Source organism: Parus major, chromosome 4 (genome assembly GCF_001522545.3).
Source record: "Parus major isolate Abel chromosome 4, Parus_major1.1, whole genome shotgun sequence".
NCBI classification, from domain to species: Eukaryota; Metazoa; Chordata; class Aves; order Passeriformes; family Paridae; genus Parus; species Parus major.
In genome coordinates, this window is record NC_031771.1 from 21,136,505 (window position 1) to 21,148,219 (window position 11,715).

The 11,715-nt window shown below is 38.7% G+C and overlaps 1 long non-coding RNA gene across 1 annotated transcript in view; it reads left to right on the forward strand.

The window, feature by feature from the left end:
• The window catches only part of LOC117244291, a 27,569-nt gene extending 21,103 nt beyond the window's left edge, over positions 1-6,466 (forward strand). Inside the window, exon 3 of the long non-coding RNA XR_004497063.1 lies at positions 1,713-6,466. This is a non-coding gene — a long non-coding RNA (uncharacterized LOC117244291). The remainder of the gene's footprint in view (positions 1-1,712) is intronic.
• The last annotated feature ends 5,249 nt before the right edge of the window (positions 6,467-11,715 follow it).

Here is an 11,715-nt window from a genome sequence, read left to right on the forward strand (position 1 = left end):
TTGAATATATATTTTGGTATTTGGAGAATACGCCTTTTGAAGCGTTTGCTCCCTAGGACCGGAACATGATTGAGCAGGAGGGAAAACATGTGATAAGATTTGATAAAACACCTACTTACAATAAATATTTCTGTGCAAAGCTGAGGACTGGTGTCCTAGAAAGTGATGTGGATGTGCATCATTTCTTCTGACACCTTCTTGTGTCTTATGTGTGTTCTTAATGAATTACTGTGCATGATCACTACCTTGAAGACAAAAAGGATTTTGAAGAATTCATAAATTCCCATTCATAAATTACACTGCTCACCTTGTATTTGCCATGCTGCCTATGTGTAAGAACTAGTTTGTTGTTAGAACTGCTTTCAAATCAAGAAAGTTAGTTTATGTCTTGTTTTATTCCATGTAATTCCAACTGCAGACAGTAATTCTTTGTATGTGACCATTGAGAGGAGTAAGTCTTTACCACCCTTGACAACCCCTGAAAGACTAGCAGCAATTTCTGACGTTTCATGCATTACCAGATATTTAGGTTTGATAACTGATTTTAAACAAACAAAAATATTTTTTTAAAATAAATGAGTTTGTGTTACAATAGGAAAGAAAAAATTAGTGCCTTTACTCAGTAATCCTTTTCCCCCCCTTCTTCTGGCCTGGTGTGTAGCAGCACTAGGGATTTTTCTTTCCTTTAAGTAAGCATACAACTGAACCCTTGCAAGTGTCAAGACTGAAGCATTTCATACACAGAACAATTCCTCCAAAGGTGTCACTTGCTGAAGATCTTGAAACATTTTTACATGGTTGTTCCTGAAATAAACTAACACCACTACCTTCAAGAGAGAGAAAAAAGTTTTTTTATGAAAAAAATTTTGGCCTCACTCAGAGTTCAAATAAACTACAGTTTCAATTCAATCATCAGTCCATGACACTAACACTACTTATGTATTTGTGCCTTTAAGGCTTCAAGGACCAAAGCAATCTTTGGATCTAAAACGGACCTGATATAAGGGGGGAAATTGACAGTGGTTGACAGGTGGCCCAGAGAGACTGTGAAAGAATGAAATTTTGATGCTTGTACTTTCTTTGAGTATTCTCCCAAACTTTCTGTCTTTAACACTCTACAGCTGCATGCATTGCTGTTCTGAGATTTAACAAGTGTAGTTAGGAAGATACAGCACTCATTTGTGGAAAGAAAGAACAATTTAAAATTGGACAAAGAAAAGGATAAATTAAAATTAATTAGGATGCTGACACTTACTTTCTGAAGGAAATGAAATTAAGTAAAAGATGCTTTGATGTTTTAGCTGGGAGGAATCAGTGCTAATAGTCTTTACTTGAGTAATTATGCAATAGAAAACTCCTGCTGTGATCAGTATTTATTAGATGTTAATATTTTGGTAATATTCCATATTGCTGTTAAAATCTAATTGGTAGTACTTTTATAAATACAGCCAAAAGCATGTTCAAAGGGTGATGTTAACTGATGTTTCCCAATGAGCCATTTACAAGGTTTTTTTTTTGCTTTCTAAGTATGTTTCAGCCTTTTGCTGTTCCTTGTAATGCTTTGAAAAAAACTGCCTAAATTTTTACTGGCACTATTCACTCTTTTTTTATTATTTTTTTTTATTATTATTATTATTTTTTAATTTTTATTTCCTTATATCCAGTAGGCCAGATGGAAGAGTTGTGATTAACTGGTCTGTCCTTTTTTTCAGAGTATCTCAAACGACAGAGTTGTACCCAGGAATTCAAGAAAGGAGATGAGCTCCCTCCAAGACAGGACCAGATGTTTTTGAAAAATATTGTTTCACTCCAATAACTCCAAGTCTAACTTCATCCTCTGGTAACCTACTACAGATATTTGTTCCCTTGACCACTCCTATTGGTGGTCCCATTACCTAGTTATAGCCTCTCAAAAGAGTCTGTTCCTGTCTTCCAGTCAGGATTGCAATTTGTAGTATCCTCTACCAACAGTAATCTGTAAGATTGTTAAATCCACAACATCCCTTTTAATGTCCCTCCTTTTGTCCTTGCTTTTGTTCCCTGCCTGATCAAACTGTTCCCTCTTTTATTGCCATTCTCAAAGCCTATGCACAGTCTTTAAAACATTTTAGTGATTTTAGTCCTTTCAGACTGAAATCCTTGATTCTTCTCTGCCTTGTAGACTGATTTCCATCTGTCCAATTGCCTCTTCTACTTGTATGGCTTATTTGCATTATGTTGTTTCCTATATGAGAAACGAGAGCTTTCTTCTCATCATTCTATCATCAGTCTTGGTAATTTGATGCAGCCAGGAGTAACACCTGAAAAGTTCTGGGACAATATTTGGATACATTTGTTGTCAAATTCAGCCAAGTGTTCAAGGAGCATGTGGGACCTGTGGCCCTGAGGAGCTATAGCAAGGTTCAAATGCTGCTGAATTTCACAGCATTGCTCTGCATCATGACATCCAAGTGATCTTTAGTAAACAGCTTAGGCAAAATGACATATTTTCCAAAGCCATCTTCTGCAGAACATATGAAAATTTCCCCTGTGCACCCTGCAACTCTCAAAATCATTATGAAAGTTTCTATGAAAATAATCTAACTTTGCTAGCGAGGACATAGAATTGTTTAGGTTGGAAAAGACCTCTAAGATCATTTAATCTAACCCTTTAACCAGACCTTCCAGGTCCACCACTAAACCATGTCCCTAAGCCCCATATCTGCATATCTCCTATATGCCCCTTCAGCTTTTTTTGTCTTTTAAAGTTGTAGCCACTGAAAGAAAATAGACTTAGAGGTACAGGAGTAGTATTATAAATTCTGCTTGAATTAATGATCTAGTTCATTGAAAAAAAAGAAAAAAATCTTATTTCTTTAAATAACTAGAATATCACTTTTCTATGAGGGCTCTTAACCTGCTCTCTTGGCAGATCTCCCATGACTGGGCTATTTCTTGACTTTGGTAGCTCACTATGTTGAGACCATTGTCTATTAACTTAGTTATATTTTGAAATCATGCTCTGAAGTTCAAATCCCTTAGAAAGGGAAAAGAATATTTTTTTGCCATTGAAAGTAGATGCAGGGGTTTGGAAAGAACAACTAGTTCTTTATAACAATTTCACATCACAAGTCAGACCATATATAGGTGTAAAAAATTTAAAAAATAAGCTGTATTAATTTAATGTACAGCATTAGTGATCACTTCATCCACATGTGTATTAATCACTGACTTCAAGATGAGTGTATTATATGGGATTAGCAGCTATTTTCCAAACATTTTTGCCTTTTCTGTAGCACTGAACTCAGTCATGCCTCCTTTTCCATCAACATGGGATAAATAGATAGTGTAGCCCCATGTGACAGACTGAAAGCTAAGGGATCTGAAAACATTAACTTCAGTTTGAGAAATTAAGTGCTGGGATCCCACTTTTTCTGCCATTTAAGAAACTTAATTAAAAGAAATTTAAGACTTCAACCCTACATCACTGTTCACACATCCAAAAAGAATAAGGCCTTTTTGTGTAAAAATTAATTGGGCAGCAGGGATTTCCCCATGACCTTAAAATCCCTGCACTTCTTCTGCCTCCCAATAGCCAAACAGGCTGGAGTTAGAGCTACAGAACTGAGTCAGAGCTAGGAGGTTAGTGCACAGGAATATGGTTTAGGAGTTTCAAGATGTAGGGCTCTTGCTTCAGGAATTAGTGAAAAGAATTGGATTGAGTGACTAGTGTAGAGTGTAGGGTTAGAGATGAGGGTTGAGGACTAACTGAAGTGGTCTGAAGTCACCCTTTTGCCATGATGAGTCAATCTCCATGATTTTTTTCTCATACACTGAATCATCAATTTGATGCTCTGAAGGGACCTGAGGACTTCTGAGCTATCAAGAGTGAGGAGAACCTTTTTACACAAAATTCCCTGTAGATAATTCTTCTTTGTGTGAACATCCACTCTGAAAATAGAAAGAGGTTTTATATGACTACGTACAAATGAGGAAATCAGGTATTGGAAGACAGTGGATTCTGGTACATGGGATCAAAACTGACAAGAAAATTAATTGATTTATGGGTGTTAGTGGGTTCCCTTCCACCAAACAGGTTGACTGAATCAGTGTGCCAGGAAAGAAGAGAGCTCAGATGGATGGACATCAGTCAGCTGGTATGTGTCTGATCCAAGAGTGCACGAATCAAATGGTTCATCCTAGGAGAGGAAGGGAAGGACTAGGTATACAATAGAGATGAGAAAGGGGAAAGAGTAGCTGATAACATTATTACAATTACAACAGAATTTTAAAGTATTGTCATGAAATGGGTTCATAGCCACACAGGTCACCTACTATGGTTCAATTCTGTTTTGTATCAGTTTATTAGTTAGGAGATAAATGTGAAATTGCATTTCATTTGCAATTGATGCTTAAGGCTATTAGTCAATAGTAGGTATTGATTCAACTAAATCAGCTTTAAGGCTGATTTAGGTTTAGTTGGTCTAACATTTAGGCATAGGCAAGATATTTCAAGATCTAGACAGGAATGATACTATACCCTCTATAAATTTTCTGTGGTACTGATTTTCAGTGTGTTTCAGCATGTGAAAAATATCATAGGATATGTCTAATGTTCTTCTGTAAACCAGAAATAACCATTGTTTTGCATCTTTTCATAAATAGGATTGTACTTTGCCAATAGAAATTCTATTACTTCTTGATAAAAATATGAAAGATGGAGAGAAGGTAGGGATAAAAATAAATTCACTGCTTGGTATTTTATTGAAATTCCTATAAAATCTTAGCTGAAACTGAGTATGAAGTGGCTTGAATAGAGCTACAATAATAAGCCAGCCAGAACAGTTAATACAACAGGCAACTAGTAACATCAGTCTGTCTGGAAATTAGTATTTGGAAGAGTTTTATTAAATGTCTCCTTATGTAAGCACTCAGTGAGGGTATTGATAATAATTTAATGAAATCTGAAGATAGTAGTGAAATTATGAAAGAGGTGCTCACAGTAGCTGAAGCAGATAATAAAATATTAATTTTAAGAAAATACAAATTTATAACATAAGAAAATAAAAAGGTGAATGTTGGCAAAAACAAAAGAGGAGGTAGTTTATATAGCTGTGATGGACCTCAGCAATGACTTACAAAAACTCACATATGCAAAGACTCACATGAAAAGCAGTTTAACAAAGGAGATCTCAGGTGACAGAAATGTGGTAGAAAACAATGATGGCTTACAGTGATGCTGCAAGGATAACCCCTTCAAAACTGACTTGCTGTGCAACAGCATCTAAGGTAGGAAACTCTTTTTATGGCACTGAGGTGACAACTTAGAACAAGTTATTATCCGAGAAATAACAAAACATAGGCATTTCAAAGACTGGAAACCATCCTGTGCCATTCCATTCTGTGATGGTAAATTCAAGAGAGCACAAAATTGGGGTGAATTTTAAGAGTTTTGGCAAAAAATAAAAAAAAAATTAAGCTGTCAGGACTGTTCTCCATAGCTACTCTAATACTGATGTACATATATTTAAATTGCTTATGGCAGGTTGAAAATAAAAAAAGAAAAATGCCCCACATACAGAGATAAACTGTGTAATTCCTTACCAAAGGTTATTGCAAATACTAAAATGTTTCTGGTGTTCAGAACTGATTTGATACATTAACAGAAGAAAAAATTATCTAGGCTATTAAGAGAAAGATGTCAGCTGTGGTCAGGAAATTTTAGAATAATAAACTAAAAGCTAGGTGTCAGTTCTTGAGAAATATAATTCTCATTTTCTTTCTACTTTTCTCAAGGAATCCTCTACTGGTGTTACTGAGTACAGTATACTGAGACTGAGACCTTCTGTCTGACATTTTATGGTTGGTTCCATTTTCTCTCTAAATATTCTTAAACCTAAAGCTGTATCTTATCTAAACTCATTAAGTGATCCTCTTATTGCAAATCTTTCTCTTTACCTCCCAGAGCTCATAGAAGTGGTTACAGAGTCCATGTGGTCCATTAAAAAATGAGACACCAGTTTTTCACTAAATAGTCTCATTTAAAAGGAAGACATTTTCTGGGAAGAATGAGACTATAAGTAATCAGAAATAGCCTTACCTTAATATGCATTTTTTTGCAACAATTGGGAAAAAATATATTATTCTAGTATGTCACACATCCCTTCCTTGCAAACTGCTGATTTCCTATGCTCCTGATCGCTTAAAAATTGACATAAATTACTGTACTGGAACTTGCTTTACAAACTGCATATGAGGTGAAGGTGGAAGTGCTTAATGTCTTCTTTTCCTCAGTCTTTAGTGGGAAGACAGCTTGTCCTCAGGACAGCTGTCCTCCTGGGCTGGTAGATAGTGTTAGGAAGCAGAATGGTGCCCTGATACCCCAGAGGAGACAGTCAGAGAACTGCTGAGCCTCCTGGATGTTCATAAATCTATGGGACCAGATGGGATCCACACCAGGGGGATGAGGGAGCTGGCAGATGAGCTTGTGAACCCACTCCCCATCACCAACAGTCCTGGCTCACTGGTGAAGTTCCAGATGACTGGAAGCTGGCCAATGTGACACCCATTCACAAAAAGGGTGGCAAGGAGGCCAGCCAGCCTGAGCTCAGTACCCGTAAGGTAATGGAGCAGTTTATACTGAGTGTCATCACACAGCATTTACAGCATGGCCAGGGTATCAGACCCAGCCAACGTGGGTTTAGGAGGGACAGGTCGTGTTTGACCAACCTGATCTCCTTTTATGACCAGGTGACCTGCCAGATGCATGAGGGAAAGGCTGTGGATGTGTCTATTTGGACTTCAGCAAGGCTTTGACAGTGTCTCCCACAGCATTCCCTGGAAAAGCTGGCAGCCCTTGGCCTGGACAGGAGCACTCTGTGCTGGGTTAGGAACTGGCTGGATGGCCCAGAGAGTGGTGGTGAATGGTGCTGCATCCAGCTGGGGGCCAGACACCAGTGGTGTCCCCCAGGGCTCTCTGCTGGGGCCAGCTCTGCTCAATATTTTTATTGATGACATGGATGAGGGTATTGAGTCTTTCATTAGTAAATTTGAGGATGACACTAAGCTGGGAGTGTGTGTCGATCTGTTGGAAGGTAGAAGGGCTCTGCAGAGAGACCTGGAACTGTTGGATGGATGGGCAGAGTCCAATAAGATGATGCTTAATTAGTCCAAGTGCTGAGCCCTGCATTTTGGCCACAATAACTCCCTGCAATGTTACAGGCTGGGGATGGTGTGGCTGGACAGTGCCCAGGCAGAAAGGGACCTGGGAGTGCTGGTGACAGCAGCTGGACATGAGCCAGCCCTGTGCCCTGGTGGCCAAGAAGGCCGGTGGCTCCTGGCCTGTGTCAGGAATAGAGTGGCCAGCAGGAGCAGGGAGGTCATTCTCCCCCTGTACTGGGCACTGGTGAGGCCACACCTGGAGTTCTGTGTCCAGTTCTGGCCCCTCAGTTTGGGAAGGACATTGAGACACTCGAGTGCATCCAGAGGAGGCAACGAGGCCGGTGAGGGGCTGGGAACACAAACCCTGTGAGGAACGGCTGAGGGAGCTGGGGTTGTTTAACCTGGAGAAAAGGAGACTCAGGGGTGACCTTATCACTCTCTACAACTTCCTGAAAGGTGTTTGTGGTCAGGTGGGGGTCGGTCTCTTTCTCCAGGCAGCAACTGACAGAACAAGAGGAAACAGTCTTAAGCTGCACCAAGGGAAATATAGGTTGGATATTAGGAGAAAGTTTTTTTTCCAGAAAGAGTGCTCAAGTATTGGAATTGTCGGCCTGGGGAGGTGGTGGAGTCACCGTCCCTGGATGTGTTTAAAAAAAGACTGGATGTGGCACTCAGTGCCATGGTCCAGTTGAGGTGTTAGGGCTGGGTTGGACTCGATGATCTTGAAGGTCTCTTCCAACCTATTCTCTGATTCGGTGTGATTCTGTAAATTATTAAACTTAGAGAAAAGCACTTGGTTTATAGGTCCTTAATATTGCTTGAGGAATAGTATGCTTTATTTTGAATAAAATAGCACAGCTGTGATGAATGCCTATGAATTCTTGTCATGCAAAGAACATTCTGCTTTTCTGGATAAATTTAAAAGCATCTGATGTAGACAATTTCCTAGGAAAACTAATTTATTTTTAGTCCTGTGGTACAGCACAAGTGTCCTTTAATCTTTGGCAGAATTACTGCATAGACAGTACTTCGTTGCAGTTCACAAGCTTATTTTTTATCAATTCCATCTGAATTGCTACAGTGAGAATAGCTTGTGGCATTATGTCTCCAGGACTTTCAAAACAAAAAAATAAAGCTGGTAAACTTCAGGTTAACTCTGGTGGTCCTTCCTGGAATGTTGTGAAATGTTATTGTGTGGGATCTTACCAGTGACCTGCCTTTCTGGTTTCTTAATATAATATGATCTTCATTTACAAGAATGAACTGTGCTAAAGTGAGCTGAACTGAACACTTAGTGGTGACTCATCTGATAGAAATGGCACACTCAGTGGTGCAAATGATAGACTGTAAATTCTTTGCTAACATTTCATGTCCGTTTGTGTGTATGTTTTCTTAAATTTCTTAGCCTAAACTGCTGTGTGTTTGCAAAGCTTTCTGTTTCTTCCTGAAATGGAAAGAATGAAAAGGCTTCATTGGGGTGGATAAAAAGGGCTGTGATCTGCTATATTTTCATTGATAATCAGACTGAATTTCCTGAAAAGAAATATGTTGCTGAAACAATGATTGCCTCAGTACACTTTTGTTTTAAGAGATAAATTCTAATATTTTCTATTATGAGGTCGACTTTTATCTGAATAGTAGATTCACTAATTTTTAATAGCTTAGTGGTAGGATTACTTCTAGAATCATCAGGGAAAAAATAGTATTCTCCTTTTATATGATACTCTGCAACTAAATTTAAGTGAAATCTAGAATCCAATATGTGTACAGAAAATTAATGAATGAATACTAGTGTCAAACATTAAAGAATATATATTTAAAAATCAGTCCAGTAGTGAGAGGGTTGAAAGAGTTGAGAGTGAAAATATTTTTTTGTTTGCTGGAGGCAGCATTTGATTAGGGTATATCTCACTTTCCAGTTAGTGGATAAAAAACACGTTTCTATCCAGGTAGAAGAGTTTTCACACAGACAAAAATCTGATGTTAATCAGAGAAAGAACAGAGGTTTAGAGGGATCAATATTCTGATCTGGCATTCCAAACTCCTACCTCCTTATTGCTGTGTACTGGAGCAGAGTTTGTGCCATTCTGATCCTTTGAAACACTGCAAAAATAAGTTTCTACGGTCAAGTGTTTCAAACAAAGACTGGGTGTAGGGGAAAGGGGGGAGAAATGTTTCTCTAATGGAGTCTGACTCTCTAAAGGTATCTCAAGTGTCCATTAAAGAACCATGGGGAGATTGGAATAAAATCCCTAAAGACCAAATTGATTTTTCAAGGACAGTCCACTCCAGTCAGAAAACCAAGAGATCTGCCTAAATATGGTGAGTATGTTCTATCTGTAGCTTTTCAATCCAGTCAGTAGCAGTAGTCAGTGGAGAATATGCACCGTGAGTTGTATATTTTGTGGAAAATTGCTAGTAATAAAAAAAACACACTTGGGCTGTCAAAAGGAGCTATTAGAGGAAATTATTCCTTCCATTTGTTGTCAGACTCCTTCCTCTCTCCCTTGCCAAGGTGACTGCTTTTGAATACCTGCTGTGAGTGACCCAGGAGGCAGGTCCTGCTGAGTACAGAGGAGTGGATTCCTTGGTGTGGAGTGAACTGTGCACTGATTTGCAAAAGGATGGAGCACAGGGAAGAGCTGAATATGTATGAGGGGAAATGAAGACTGCCTAGTTCCTTTGTGCTTAGGAGCAAGCATCATCCCAAGCATCTTTCCTTCACCACTGGTCTCAGGATGACAACTCCATGAAATGAACAATCATGGAAAGTTAACAAGCAGCATTTTTGTTGGATGGCCACCTGCCGCTCATAAACGTTGTTCTGTCTGTGCTGAAAAGTTACAATTTACCCTGCATGGCAGATAAAGACACTGTCCAGCCCTGAAGGTGCTGCAGGCCCAGTGTCTGCTTAATCAGAAAACTTTTATTTGAGCAAACCATCAATGGTTACACCCCATGGATACTTCCAACCAAAGGACGTGAGGTGCTAGTGAAATTGTACCTGATTTTATCTGAGCTTACCATCTTAACTAAGGATCCTGTGCTGCAATACAGATAGGACCTCCTCACTGCATGTGTCTGGGGTACAAAAACCATTGAAGTACCGTGGGAATGAAAGGAAGAGCAAAGGGCCAGGAATTTTCTGTCTGGAAAAGAGAAAACAGAAGGGAAAGGTGATAAGAATGCATGGAAAAGATGGAGAAGAAATAATTATTTTACAATTTGTCATTCAAGTATTAGTTTTGCTTCCAAGAAGTCAGGGTTATAAAATGGAACTACAAAGACCTAGATTAAAAAATTTCTTTGTGATTTATATAGTAAAGCTGGGGAGCTCTGCTGCAATGTGCTGTAAATACCACTGTTTACACTAGAAAGCTTTGCAGATGAAAAGGAGCTGTTGACCCGTTGTCAAGAGCTGATAAATGATAAAGATATTACCTCAAACCCCAGAATTTATGAAGGGAGTTCACTAGATGATCTTTCAGGTTCCTTCCAACCCAAGTCTTTCTGTGACCATATGAATTTCTTGCACCACAAGTGATTTATGACCAGATGACTAAATGGGGAAGGATAAATACCTTTCTTTTCTTACAATCTTTCTTAGGCATTTGCTGTTGCCTGCTGTCAGAACAGCTGGATGTTGGGTGAGGCAGTCACTGTGCAAACTAAGCCCTTCCCCAAATAGAGATTTCTTGTGGTGAACTCAAATCTCTAAACTGTAACAAAATTAATGAAATATTCACTATAGCTTCCATGATCTTTGATATGCTGCAGTTCTGTCCTGGCGTGTCTGTGACTGCAGCCCCTCAGGTCATGCATGTGGGATTTTGGGAGAGCATTAAGAGGAGATGAACTACTCTTAATGAACTTTAGCTAGGAGGGAGTGAAAAAAAATTATGGGACTAGTAGTACATGAAGTAATCTCTGCACTTACTGACATTTTGCAAGGTCAGTAAGCTTGCTGCTGCTAAAACAGAAAGCTCAGCTGTTGCTTTTTTCCTCTGGTTTGACTTCATTCACACGTGTCAAGATTCTAGAAAGCTGCCAGTAAAATTTCTGTCTAAAGCCTACAAGGTTGGCATCTTCTGTTTTTACACAGACAAATATTTTGATGAACTTTTAATTCAGTATATTTATTAGACATGCAGTGTCCTAAATTGCAAAGTAATGAACCACATTCAGACACCTACCAGCTTTCCAGCTAATTATTGGAGAAATCTGATTTTGATTTCTGCTGTATTGATTGCTACTTTTCTTTCTATTAGAAAAATTGCTTCCCACCTATGCCTCAGCAGTACTGTTGATACTCTTGTGTTACATTTCTTCTAAAACTGACTACTTTGCAATGCTGAGAGCACTTGGTAGCTTTGAATTAGGAAGTTTTCCTCCTATTTTCATTTCTATGCAAAGGTACAGGAAATTGTTTAATTTCAAACTGCCTTGCATATGTTTATATCAAGTAATGATTCATTTCTTGAACCAACATGGTGGAGGGAATTAGGTAACTCAGATGAACTTTTGTCACACAAATTTTTGATCTCTAAATAGCTTATCTTTCCCCTCTCCTTTTTC